The 14,691-nt window shown below is 38.2% G+C and overlaps 1 long non-coding RNA gene and 1 pseudogene across 1 annotated transcript in view; one reads left to right on the plus strand and one right to left on the minus strand.

Annotated features, from left to right (window-relative positions):
- The first annotated feature begins 964 nt into the window (after positions 1 to 964).
- Positions 965 to 14,691, plus strand: part of LOC136792798 (uncharacterized) — a 217,555-nt gene continuing 203,828 nt past the window's right edge. Inside the window, exon 1 of the long non-coding RNA XR_010837233.1 lies at positions 965 to 1,018. This is a non-coding gene — a long non-coding RNA (uncharacterized lncRNA). The remainder of the gene's footprint in view (positions 1,019 to 14,691) is intronic.
- Positions 3,318 to 3,803, minus strand: LOC131743334 (destrin pseudogene; annotated as a pseudogene).

The raw sequence follows: 14,691 nt of genomic DNA on the forward strand, positions 1-14,691 counted from the left end.
CTCTTCTTAAGCATTATATGCAACTAATATATACAAATTGAATATAGTTCCAAAGAAAGGGGGGGAAGTTTTTGTGTTTATATACAATACAATCTGCCTATATCTTTGCTTTAAGTGACAAAGAACCTTGAATTACTTTTCAAAAATAACAGCCTTGGAAAGCCATTTTTTCAATAGCACTCTCTATTATATCATTCTCATTTTTCAATTGAGTTTCTGTTGAGCTGAATTTTATAGCATTAATTTCAAACCTGCCTGAGTTGGATTCATTAAAAAAAATCTTCTAAGTACATATCTAACAAGCTATATACATTAATCTTGGGCTTAACCTCTTTTAAACCACTGGTATAGGTGGGAAACCTCTAAACATTGATTGCCCCTTGGGGTATGGGGTTGTTGGGAGGTAGGAATAGTTTCCTGCAATTGCAAAGAGTCAATTAGCTTTTATAACTGCTCTTCAATTAAAATAAAAATAGAATTCTCTGGGGAGAAATCTAACCAGAAAGATCATTTCACTGTAAATAGACCAGTCAATTTTATAGAAAAAAGCCTCCAGCACCTAGCACTCATTCCAATATATATTGATTTATTCATTCAACCAATATTTCTGAGTGCGTATGCTGTCCAAGGTATACTGTGTCCATCAATTACATTTTATACACACAGCGATATGAATCAGTTTTGGCAACAGGGCAAGTAAAACAAGGACTAGTAATAGTATCACTGCTACTAATACTACTGGCAACAATCACCAGTGACTGTGAATCTCTAAGATGCCAGGTATTACTCTAGAATCCTCATTTTCAAGATAGCTTTCAAAAATGTGGCAAGAGAGAGATTATAATGTCCACTTTACAGATAAGATATTGAGACAGTTTATGTCTATCGTGAGGCCATCAGATGTGTATGCAGTAATATTAAAAAAAACAATTGGTGAAATATTTCATTTCCTTTGCAGAGAGAAGATAGCACTATCAAAGTAATGATAAACAAAGAGAGGAATTGGAGAAAACCTAAGGTAAGTGTTTCCTTATTCTCAAAATCCAAAGAGAATGAAAGTAGAGCAAAAATCAGGGTTATATCAACAATTGCCTTCTGCCTTTTACCTTCAAATCAGATTCATTGTTAATGGGGAGGAGGTAAGTAGAAAGTGAGATGAAAAAGAAAAAAATGATGTTGGGTTCTAACTGCTCCATTCTGACTTAATTGTACAATGTTTTTTTCATTTTTTTAGTTTTAAATATCATCTATTGACATCCAACAAGGACTTAATTTTCTTTCTCCACCAACCCACACCTACACACTTTCCTTACCTCAGCCTCTCCACAGTTATAGCACATTTATACTGTGTATTTAGTTTTTACATTTTTATGGCTGTGGCTATCCATTGACTTGGATATAGCCAAGTCATGCAATGTAGTATAATAAAATTCACTTCTAATAATTTAAAAAATGTCTTTGTAGTAATTATAGCTGTTTGTTTCATATGAGCCTATTATTTAGTTGTTCCCAAATCCTCTGCTAGAAGTTAAAAAAAAATTCTACAACATATTTACAAACCATGTAAACTGGTTCCACCCACTCTGGATGCGTCTACAAATTTCTATTTGTCTCCGATATTGTGAAATCTCATACTAATGTAACTTAGTGTAAGACGTTTTTGCAGCCATTGTATTGAGCACTTGGTAGGTTCATTAATGCAGAAAATCACATCCTGCATTTTGAGTATTTGTTATTATTATTACTTATTTGATAATTGTCCTCTTGTATTTTCTTTCTTCTCTCTCCTGATCTTGTGGAATTTTTTATTTTTATGTTGTTCTGACTGTGCTGATCCTCTTTTTTTTTTCTAATTTTTATCTTCTGTTTTCCATCACTTTAGCTTTTCATTCTAGTTTATTGGAGATTAAATTCCAACATTTTATAGGGCTTTGTATCTCTGCTATCACAATTTTTAATATCTTAGAGTTTATTTTGTTCTCTGAATTTTCCTTTTGTAACTTTTTACATAAATAGTGTGTTTTTAGGAGACCAATACTGATAACTTTTGAAGTATTATTTTGCTCTCTGCATTCTCTATTTTCTTCATAAATAATAGTGAAAAATATAAAATAACTAAAAAAATTAACTAGGAAAGTATAAACCTTCTCAAATAGCAGTTGCCTTGCCTAGCTCCCAGGTTCTCTAGCCTCATACTTTATTTCTTCAAAGTACATGTGACTTCCTAACATTGCATTTGCTATTTGTTTATTGCATTCTTATTAACTAAAACTCTTACTGGAATGCAGCTTCCTTGAGGGTAGAAGACTTTTGTACTTCAATGCCTAGAAAACAGTGACTAAGTACATGATAGGTGAATCAAAAATCTTTATTGGGTCAATACATGGTGAAATAAGTGAAGAAAACTATAAAGTCTATTTGAGAACACAACATAAGACTTGAATCGATGGGAAGGCAGATCATGTACTTATTTGGGAACACTGACATTTTAAGGTCATTTTCCCTACCATGTTGAAAGAAGGTAGGAAGTTCCAAAAGTAGAATACGGAGATCACTTTTGGCTGCTGCAGTCATCTAACAAGGTGTAAAGATCACCTGGACTGAGGTAGTAGTAGAGATATAGAGTGAAAAGGTCAGGCAAAGATCTATTTTTGCAAGAAAATTCAGCAAGACTTGCTGTGTTGTATTGCATAACATACATCCACAATTTGATTCTATTAAAAAAATCATCTGTGTTTTTCCCTAATGATGGCTATCTAGGTTGCCTCCAACTCCCTACCTCTATAAGTAATGCTATATTGATAATCTTTAGATATAACTCCTCATGGGCTTGTGGAATAGCGTCCCTGACCTGGTAATACTGAGATATGAGCTATATGTGAATTTTTTTCTGAATGGCTAAAACTATTTATACTTCTACCAACAATCCATCAGAATTCCCATTGTCCCATACCCTTACCAATGCCTGGTACTGTGTGACAATCTTTTTCATACTAATTTCATCGGTATAAAGGAATCTCCCATTATTTTAGTTTAAGCTTCCCTAATGGTTAGTGAGGATAAACATTTCTACATTTCTAACCATTGAGGTTTTCCTCAGCTTATTCATATCCTTTTTGCATGTTTTTTTTAAACTTTAGAGTTTAGATTTATTTAGGGCCATTTGCACATGTTCATAGAATAGTTAGTTTACCCTAACGAATGACAAGACAGCTCCCCCTCAGTGAGTCCCTGGCCTAAATGTATTTGCTATACTTACATAGCAAGAGGATAACATTAAACATGGAAGCTTTTAATTTGTGACACCAAACAGTGATCTATACAGGGCATCCTTCAAAAGCTATGATTAAGGATCCACCTAGCTTTTCAGCAGTACAAGTCCGGTTGAGGTCTTCTGGCCCATTTGCCTGACATTCGTGTATTATGCCTTGAAACTTCTTTTTGATTGTATCCTTGGAGCTTGCATAGATCATTTTACTTTTCAGAGGTGCTAGTTCTGGTGCCCACAAAAAAATCATCAACTCCTCTTTTCTGGATTCCTTTGTTTCGAAGCTTGCATCATACAAAGTATATAGCAACAATCTTTTTCAGGAAGGATTTCCACAAAATGCTTGAAAGGATCAGTTATGGTTACACCAAAATCTCTTTGCCGCCTTCTACAATGAGGCACTTTTTGTCTACAATGAGACAAAAAATGACAGCCTTCTTTCTTTTCTTGATTTCTTCTGGTGTGGAGCAGTTCCAAACTTTCATGTCATAAAAATGTGGCATACTTCAACAGCAACTTGCACTCCTTTGGCCATGTTCACTGTGTTGGTCTCAGAGCACAGAGAGGGAGCTGGCTGGCGCCGCATGTTTCAATTGATTACCCACTTTTATCTGGTTGATTTGTAGAAGTTCTTTGTATGGTCTAGTTAATAATTCCATCTTGGTTTTGGATGTCTTTCAGTCTGTCACATATCTGTTAACATTGTCCTTGATTTCACTGTGCACACACAAAAAAATCTTTTCATTCCTGAATTCAACAGACACGATGGGATCTTGGATGGCAGCAGCCAAGTGACAGTACATAATTACTAAAAATAAGATGGACTTGTTACCGTAATGGATGACAGAACAAAAGCAATCATCACAGCAGTCTTGCCCACGGAGATTGTCAACAATAATTAATTATTTACGGCGTTCCTAGACTGGAATAATTGGGCAGTGTATTAGTTTCTTAAGGCTGCTATAACAAAGTACCACAGTCTAGGTGGCTTTAAACAACAGAAACTTGCTCTCTCACAGTTCCTAAGTCTAGAAGTCTGAAATGAAGGTATAGGTACCATGCTCTCTCTGATGCCTTGAGGGAAGAATCTGTTCCATGCCTCTCTCTTAGCTTCTGGTGTTGCTGGCAATCTCTGGCATTCCTTGACTTGTTGATTCATCATCCCAATCTCTGCCTCCTTCATCACATGGCATTTTTCCTGCGTCTGGGTCTCTGTGTCTCTTCTTTTCTTCTTATAAGGATATCAGTCACATTAGATTAAGGACCTATCCCACTCCAGTATGACTTCATCTTAACTAAATCTCAATTACAATGACAACAGCCTTATTTCCAAAAAAGTCACATTCATAGATATCAGAGGTTAGGTCTTCAGTATACATTTTTGCAGGTTACCACTCAATGTACAACAGACAGCTTATTAAAGTTTCATTTGATTTATATAAGCAAGAAGCTCCACGTCTGGTGCAAGAATCCTGGCCTGAACCTCCAAAGAGAGTTATGGTTTGTTAATCAATTCCAAGACTTAAGTCAGTTGACAAATCTAGAGTCTCCTGAATGAAGGGGAGGCCATGTCCTCTTGAAGAGGGAACCTTCTATGTAGCCGAAAATTGATGCTTCCTCTCAGCTGTCTCCAGAGGAACTTGTGCCCAGTTGCCAGGGTGGTTATGCACTGAGGAAGGGAAAATAATCAGACTCTTCAGGGTTTACTAAACTCTGGCTCTGAACTGACACCAATTCCTAGAGATTCCTAAGCCACAAGTAGGGGATTTTGAATATGAGGTGATTAATGGAATTTTGGCTCAGGTTTATCTCATAGGGGGCCCACTAACACACCCATGGTATCTATAGGTGTCTGTGGAAGATAGAGGTGCTGCTTGAACCTTTGGCAGGTCCTGATAGGAAAATTACAGTGCAGACCTTTATGATTTTGGAGCAAAGCTGTGTCATCCTCTGCAGACAGCTACGTTTTTTGGAAACAGATTTCTGATTTGTTACTGGCCTGAATGCTTGACCATGGACTACCAAGTTTCCCACGTGACCTGAGCTGCCTATCCTGAATAGATGTTGTCTGACCCACCAAGTCACAAAATTATATGTGCGCAGCAACCCTCAGTCAATGAACGAAAGTCATATAAATATATAACATTGAAACCAAGAAGATCCTTAAAGCCATGAGCAATATCCAACTTACTCATACTTCACTGTTTTTAACTCACACCTATGAGGACTTTCCTATGACTAGTCAACTGTAGAAGAAAACCTTTAGATCTGAATTACAAATGGCTCTGCATTATTTGTTGGTACCACCTGAAAATGGATGGTTGCAGCACTATAGCCCCAAAAACATGGCCTTGAAGAACAGTAGTGAAGAAAAATTCTCCCATTTGTTAGAACTTTGAGCAGTGCATTTGATTGTTAAGTTTTTCTTGAAGGAGATATGGACAAAAGTAAAAATATACATCTTTTCATGGGCTGTGGCTAATGGTTTGGCTTGCTGTGGGAGACATAGAAGGATTAAAACATTTGTGAGAAGGAGGTCTAGGGAAGAGATATGTGAATTGACCTCTCCTAATAGGCACAAAGTGAGAAAAGATATGTTATGTCCTACCTGAGTGCTCACCAAAAAGCAATTCAGAAGAGAAAACTCTTAATACTAACTTGGACAAGATGACCTGTTTTGTGGGTATCAGTCAGCATCTTTCCCTTTCTTACCTAGAAGCTGAGACTGCTACTGGCCACTTCAGGCTCTTAATAACATTGAATAAATAGGCAAAAAATGACGACTTTAGTGGCTGGGGTGATTGATCCTGACAATGAAACGGAAATCGGGTTGCCGATATGCAAAGGAGATATAGAAGAGCTATGATGCAGGAGATCCTCTGGTCTGGCTCTGAATCCTCCCATGTCCTGTGATAAAAGCCAACAAATCCACACAGACATTTGTCCATGAATGTCCACAACAGCATATACATAGTAGCCAAAAATGTGGAAACAAACTGCATGTCCATCAACTGATGAGTGGATAAACAAAATATATAGATTTTTGTTTGTTTGTTGTGTATTTTGATATATTTCACACTGAATGGAATAGTACTTAGGCATAAAAAGGAATGGGGTACTAATATGCATGCTACAATATAGAGGAACCTTGAAAACATCATTCTAAGTGAAAGGAACCAGACATACAAAAAACCACACCTATTATATGACTCCATTTATATGAAATGTCCAGAATAGGCAAATCTATAGAGACAGAAAGTATATAAGTAGTTACCTGGGCCTGGGTGGCTTAGGGGTAAGAAGGAGTAACAGCTAGTAGATACAGGGTTTCTTTTTGGGGTGATGAATATATTCTAAAATTGATTGTAGTGGTTGTTGTACTACTGTGTGAATATACTAAAAACCATTGAGTTGTACACTTTAAATGGATGAATTGTATGGTATGTGAATTATATCTCAATAAAGCTGTTTCCAAAAAAAAAAAAGCCAATGGAAAAGTACAACAATAAAATTCAGACAGGAATGTTAATAGCTCAGGCCCTTTAATGTTGAAAGTTTGATTTTCCTTATCAGGCAAGGGACTATGACTAGCCAATATGCTTGCTTTATGGTAAAAAAAAAAAAAAAAATGTTATTTTATTTTGTATCTCGAATTGTTCTAGCTTTGGCCATTGTAATTTTTCCATGCCTCCATCCTTTTGTTTTTTGAGCACTGCTTTGCTTTCTGGCACTAGAAGATGCTCAGGCTCTTCTTGTATCTTCAGTGCCATTTTCATTTGATCTAATTACTGATATAATTGGGTTTATACCTATTATGTTGATATTTGCTTTCTTATTTATTTATTTATTTAATTTATTTTTGACTGTGGTGGGTCTTCGTTGCTGGGCGCGGGCTTTCTCTACTTGCGGTGAGCGGGGGCTACTCTTCGTTGCGGTGCGTGGACTTATTGCGGTGGCTTCTCTTGTTACAGAGCACAGGCTCTAGGCACGCGGGCTTCAGTAGTTGTGGTGCATGGGCTTAGTTGCTCTGCAGCGTGTGGGATCTTCCTGGACCAGAGATTGAACCCGTGTCCCCTGCATTGGCAGGCGGGTTCTTAACCACCACGCCACCAGGGAAGCCCTTGATATTTGCTTTCTATTTTCTCATATGTTTTGTGTCATTTATTCTTTCTTTCTTGCTTGCTTTTGGGTTTAACAAGTATTTTTTTTTATTATTTCATTTTCTCCTCTATTATCTCTTCAGTTATATCATCTGTTATTATGATTTTATTGGTTGCACTTGAAATTGTAATACATATCTTTGATTCATTATTACTCCGTCCCTCCCCTGTGCTATTTTTGTTATACTCTACTTTTAAATATGCTATAAATCCCACAAAATATTATTATTGTTGTTGTTTGAAAGAGTCAATATTTATTTCTATTTGCCCACATATTTATCCTTTCAAGTGCACTTCATTCCTTCTTACAGTCCCATGTTTCTATCTGGTAACATTTATCCTCACCCTGAAAATTTCTCTTTATTACTTCTTGTGTGTATACCTCCTGGCAACAGATGCTTTGAGTTTTTTTGTTGGCTAGTTTGTTCTTAGGTTTGAAAACATCTCTATTTTGGTTTCAGTTTTGAAGGATATATTCACTTAATATAAAACAGTAGGCTGACATATTTTTAAAGTTTCAGTGTTATAAAGATGTCATCCTACTGTCTTCTGACTTCCATGGAGTTTTTGGTGTGTGTGTGTTTTTTCCTTTTCTCAAGGATTATGTCTGGTGAGTTTTATAATATTTTTGACCAGCTGTAACAGTTGTTTATATAGGATCCCAACTACTCCATGATAAGCATAACTGGAACTCATCTCTTCTTGGCTTTTGCATTGGCCATGACATAACCATTTCTGTGGTAGTATGCATCTTTGTCTTGTTCCTGAGCTTAAAAAGGAAGGTATCTGAAATGCCTCCATTAAGTATGATTACTGGTAACTACCCTCTATCAAGTTGAAGAAGATTCCTTCTATTCTTATCTATCAGAGAATTATTTTTAATCATAAATAGATGTTAAAATCTGTCATTCTCCTTTTCCGAATCTGTAGAGATGGTATTGTATGTGGTTTTACTCTTTTATTTCACTGTTGTAGTACATTGCACTGACTGATTTTATGGAGTTCAACAATCTTTGCATTTCTCAGATTAGCCACGCTGATAAATCCTCTTGATCATGACATATTCATTTTTAGAGCTTAGTTTTTGGTTTATATTTACCTGGTACATTTTTTCCATTATTTATCGAATACTCATAATTTCTGTATCTTTTGTTTATATGTGTCTCCAGTAAACAACATATTACTGGATTTTTTAAAGTCCAGTCTGGAAAACTGTTAACCCTATGTCTCACATTGGGAGAATATCTTTTTATTTCCAGAACTCTTGGAAAGTAAGCAGACTCTACTCTTCTCAGTGAGATCAGTAGGTCCTGATGACCCAAGGTCTCAGCAAAGTAAGAAATCTTCATCCTGAACCGCAATGAAAACCTCCCTCTGAGGTTGCAGTACAGAGTTCCTTCCCCTGGAGATTCAGGGAGAAGCTGTGTCTCAGACCCACTTTTCTTTATATAGAGAAACTGCTCATGATTCAGAGAGTATTTGGGAGGCAAAACTTGAGTATACCATTGACCCAGAGTCCCCTAAAAAAACTTATAGATTTAAATTACCTCCTAAATTCAAAATAATACTTGTTTATTGGATGAAATTTGGAAAACATCAGAGATACAAAGAAAGAGTTGATAATACTTGCAATCCAGAGATAGTGTGTGTCACTCACTTGGGGACATGGTGTCTTTTTTTAATCTGAAGGTGTTAAAGGGAGTTTTTTAGGCAACAACCAAGGCTAGTCCTCCTTTCTGTGTGAGTTTTGAAGGGCTGTATTTGGCCATCAGTCCACCAGGAATAGTAGCCAATTTCAGGAAGTTCCAAGCAATGGGCATCATATCAACATTACTGCCTGGCCACAGTGATATTTTCCATTATAAGACATGTCCAAATTTTAGAGATGCTAAAATATGAAAAAGAGTGTATTGGAGTTAATGAAATACATTCATGTTTTTTAATTGAAAATTAGCAGGTAGACTAGAAAGCTATTTGAGTCTTTCCATCTGTATTTCTTTATTTATTTATCCTTCTATTTTGTATGTCAATAGAAAAATGCCTCAATAATATTGTATTGGTAAAATTTGGGTGGTTTTGTTTTAAGTTTCTTCTTTACATTTTTAGTGTACTGTGATTTTTAATAATGAATATATAATTCCATAAAAATAATAAAGTATTACGCTTAAAAGCAAAATAATTACAAAGCAAAAAGTCTAATAGCAATAAGGGGAGAAGGAGGCTATTGAAATGTGAATAAATTGTTTTAGACTTTATGCTACTCTTGTAGACACTTTGGAAATGTACGTTACACTTTTGATCCAGAGAAAACTATTCCTATACCTCTTTCAAAGTAGAGTCCACATCATAAGATGGCCATTTGTCATTTAGAAAGATCATTTACAAACATGAAAAGCCTAAGAATATGCTCAAGGATTTAGGAAATGTGGAGAAGGAAGAGGGGACTGAGGTATGAAAAAACACAAAATAATCAAATTATTCTGAAATACTGGAACACATAAAATGGGAAGTTGAAAGATACAGATCAGAGGGGAGGTTTTGGAAGTTGGGACAAGATGCTTCTCAGTTCATTAAACAAACAACTTATTCTTGAAGTAAAAAAAAAAATCAGGGAATTAAAAAAAACCCCACATTCTAAGTCTTATTTTCAGAGAGACATCATACTTATTAGTGGATTTTCCTTTACTTGTTTATTATCCCTCAGCCTTCTAACTTTGAGATGAAAAATATTGTTAACAACAAAAACAAATTATCTTCTCTCTCTCATAAATTCTTTCAGCCCTCAACACTGCATTTCCCCTCTCCTCCGCCACCACATACTCTACCAGCCCTTCCTCATTCCTTCAGAGGGCTTGTTCTCCTGCTAAGATTCTGATTTTTCCCCTGTCATATATTGCTCTAAGGAACATTTCACATGAAGAGCTCTAAAATATGACTTCTTTGGGTATCTATTGAGATTTGGTTGGCAAATGTATTTCCTTTCGATTTCTTCCTGTAGATCTAAGGAAAGTAGCTTTCTGTTTCCATTGAGGGCCTATGTACAAATTTATATAATATAATATTAAATTTAAAAACACTGAGTATATGTATATTATGTTCCAGGTGTAGTGCTAAGTGCTTCATCTTTACTTTGTAGGAGTGGAAAATAGACCTGGACAGATTTAAACAAACAAACTAGCCCAGTGTGGTGGAAACTACTGTATACACATGTTCCTGTAGATTTTCCCAGCCTCCTTTGCAGTTAGCTTGGACACGTTGTCTGATGAAAAGTGACTAGTGCTGGCCAGTGGTTACACATCCGAAGTGCCTTCCATCCACATGCTCTCTTCCCCTTCATCTGCTGGCTGGAGGATGAGAGGGCATCATTATAGCCATAAAATGGGAACAGCCTGGATCCCTGAGACACTAGTTGGAGGAGAGCTGCCCTACCCGCATTACTCTGTGATAATGGCAAGAAATAAACTTTTCTGTGCTTAGGCCCTGAGATTTAGGGGGTTATATATCACCAAAACTAAGTTAATGACTAAGTTAACTAAGTGTGACTAATATACCCACTATCACACAGCTAGTATCTACAGAAGGTGCAGGACTGGAACCTAGAACTCCCGGGTTCATTGTCTGTGCTCTTAGAGAGAAGTTACCTAAATCAGGATAGAGAAGATAAAGAGGGGAGGAAAGAAGGCACTGACTTGCTGTGAAAATAAAGATAACCAGTCCCAATCTGGAATGGCAGTAAGGTGCTGTGGTTAAGAAAAACCTGACTTGTCTACTGCTTACTACTGTGTAATCATGGGCAACTTACTTACCTTTTCTGAGCCTGGTTCATCCTGCACAATGAAGATAATAAGTACAGTGAGTGGCACACAGTAGATAATTAGTAGTCAAATATTTTTTGTTATAATTATCTACCCCTACCCTTGACAGAATAAGAAGAAAATTAGTGATTATAGATATAAATGTATATATCATGCTTAGTAACAACACATTGATGTTTATTTTGTAGTGCATAGGAGAATAAGTGAAAATTATATGCAAAAATTAATTTTAAAAAAGCATAATTGAGGGCTTCCCTGGTGGCGCAGTGGTTGAGAATCCGCCTGCCGATGCAGGGGACGCGGGTTCGTGCCCCGGTCCGGGAAGATCCCACATGCCGCGGAGCTGCTGGGCCCGTGAGCCATGGCCGCTGAGCCTGCGTGTCCGGAGCCTGTGCTCCACAACAGGAGAGGCCACAACAGTGAGAGGCCCACGTACCACAAAAAAAAAAAAAAAAAAAAAGCATAATTGAGATAAATAGGAACATTTTTTGTCTTTACCAGGGGCTGCATAAAGCCTGTAATATCTACACAGATTTAGATAATGTAATAAAATGAATGCATCTCATACTGGAATAATTGAGAGTCATTATTTTCCAAAGCAATAAGGCAATTATCAAATGGGAAAAAAATCTTAAAATTATTCTGCTACTCTATTGTAATATCAATATGTTATTTATGAGACACAGCCTTTTTAGGTTGCATTGGAACATTTGAGAATGTGGCTGTCAGATTGGAGGACTTTTTAAGAGAGGCTTTAAAGAACTAGAATTCCAGAGATGTGCTCAAAATGAACATTAATTACTTAATATTCAACTTGTATTACCATATGTTCATAATAAGAAGTGATTTGGAGTTCTGGAATACAAAGGTGCTTCATGAAATCTAATTTTATTTTCTAACTAATCACAGTGAGCCCGAAGCAATGTATTATCATTAATTTTTTACTTATGTCGCCTCTGCTTCCCTAGTCTCAGCTGCATGGCTGCAGCATTTCAAAGGGGAGGGGGGAGGGAGGGTTATGGAGGTACTGTTGTGGGAAGCTTGGGCCTCAGGCTATGTGGGTCTCAGTCACAGAGAACTCTTGCCCAGAGCAGCCTGCTCAGATGATATGGCACCAAATTCTAATTACGGCTTTTCTGAGTGACTCTAGCTCAATTTACACCATCTAATCCCAGTGAACTTACTCTTGACATTCAGAGTGTGATGACTATATCATCTGGGTCAAAAATGGGAATGCTTGAATGCCATGTGTGCATACTTGTGAGAACAATGGACTACAACATCTGAAATGTCACAATCCTGGAAAATCTATAAATTAGTTTCCTTAGGGATGGGTAAGTATTTTCTCAACATTCTCAACCTGTGGTCTGTTGAGTTTGTGTTTATCTGTATCAGGATTTGGCCATCAATAAGCAGAGCTGCTACTTTCTCCATCCAAGTATCCCCAGCAGAACCTACTAGTTTCCAAGAAAGTGGCACCTTGAAATATATAGTTATGATATTCATTATTATTTTGACATTTTCTCAGTGTTAGATTCCTCATTTGGAAACTGTGTGCAAAAATACCAGCAACAGGGTCAAAATTCGCACACCACATATTGGGAGCGCAAACAATGTAGGTACTCTGTTTGCCAAATCTAATTTTATCTTGCTGTATCCTCCAATCCTGTTGCTAGCAAAAATATAAAAGCAACAACAAAAAACAACACCCCCCAATCCTAAGCTTTCTCATTAGTGATAAATTCAGCTCTTCCAGGCTATAAAACTCTCTTTCCAGCTAACTCAGTCTCTTTTGGATAAATATTCAATCCATCCAAAGTTTGAATCCTCCAAAGAGCTGTTCCTCTGTTCCACTTCTTTTGAGTTTTCCCTCCCCTCTCTTCTTTATAACGTACGACCTAGGTGACAGGGGACATTTGTGTGCTCTGAGAGACTGACTATAGAAACAGTCAAAGGCAAGACCATATGGGGGTTTTTTGTTGTTTTGTTTTGTTTTGTTTTGTTTTTGCGGTACGCGGGCCTCTCACTGTTGTGGCCTCTCCATTGCGGAGCACAGGCTCCGGACACGCAGGCTCAGCGGCCATGGCTCACGGGCCCAGCCGCTCCGCGGCACGTGGGATCTTCCCGGACCGGGGCACGAACCCGTGTCCCCTGCATCGGCAGGTGGACTCTCAACCACTGCACCACCAGGGAAGCCCAAGACCATGTATAAATAATAGAACTCTGACCCACAACCTGCAGCAACCTGCCCAGGAAACCAACCCGTTATCTGCAATAAACAGCTCAGGAAGTCAGCCTGCTCTAAGTCAGACATGCAGGAAGCCTATTTGTTCTTTCTATTGACAATCCAAGAAACTAAATAATATTTTCTGTTAACCACCCATCCAAATGGCCAGGACTTGATTAGTAACTGACATCTTCCTTAATTTTTGTCCCCGCTTCAAATTTAGGATCAACTAGAGAAAGCCAAGTATGCACTTAACCAACCACAAAGGATGCCACACTTCAGTCAATCCCCTTACGACTCCCCCAGGCCAACAGCCTCCAATCAGGGCACACCCGAAGTCTTCCCTTTCTTCCACTATAAAGCTTCCCTACTTCTTTGCCAGGTGTTGAGTCTCTGTCAAAATGCACGTAACAGTGGGTGGCTGTCTCTCTTGCTATAGCAAGCTCTGAACAAATGGCACTTGCTTTTCTCATTTAGTTAGCCTTTGCTCATTTCCAGTTCCCATAGCAGCAGTGAGGAGCGACCAGTCTCATCCCATCGTTTCTGCTGGGCAGGTACTGCCCTCCTGCTGAGACACATTGCATGTCTCTGGACATTGCTCTTTTCCTCTCTGCCTCTGCCTGCGGCTGGTGTACCTGGAGACCTATGCACTTGGCATAGTGAGGACTCAGCTGAGTTGGCCTCACCTCGGCCCTTCGGTGTGCAGATCTCTGGAGTCTTAGTGGACTACCGTATCTAGTGCCTGCCTAGGCAGTGTGCCCCGCAGTCTCTGCTGTGGGCTCCCCCACCCTTTGCTTCAGTGTGCCTCCCAACTCTTGGCTACCTCCCCACAATCCCTAGCATGTGTGTCTGTCACATAAAAGCTAGAGAGGACGTAGGGACCTTCTCCTGCTCTCTCTTGCCGAAACATGCCACACCACTGTTTTTTTCTGTCATGTCTGCCATGTTAGCTCGTGGGCACCCTGCTAAGCAGTTTCTGAACAGGAAGTGAGAAGAAGCCCCCTTTACTTTTGTTGCTCCTTTGTACTATCTGGGCTTCTTTTCTTTTCCTTCACTTTCACCGCGAGGATCAAGTACAGGGAGGTTGATGTCCTACTTTCCCGAATCCCTGGTTATACTTCTCTCCTCATTCGTGGCTTGCAAACCTCTCCTTTCCCTTGCACAGTCGGTCGGAGGAGACCTTCCCCCCTGTGTTACAGCCTCATTTTCCAACCTTGTGAA

The sequence above is a fragment of the Kogia breviceps genome, chromosome 16, assembly GCF_026419965.1.
Source record: "Kogia breviceps isolate mKogBre1 chromosome 16, mKogBre1 haplotype 1, whole genome shotgun sequence".
Lineage (NCBI taxonomy): Eukaryota > Metazoa > Chordata > Mammalia > Artiodactyla > Physeteridae > Kogia > Kogia breviceps.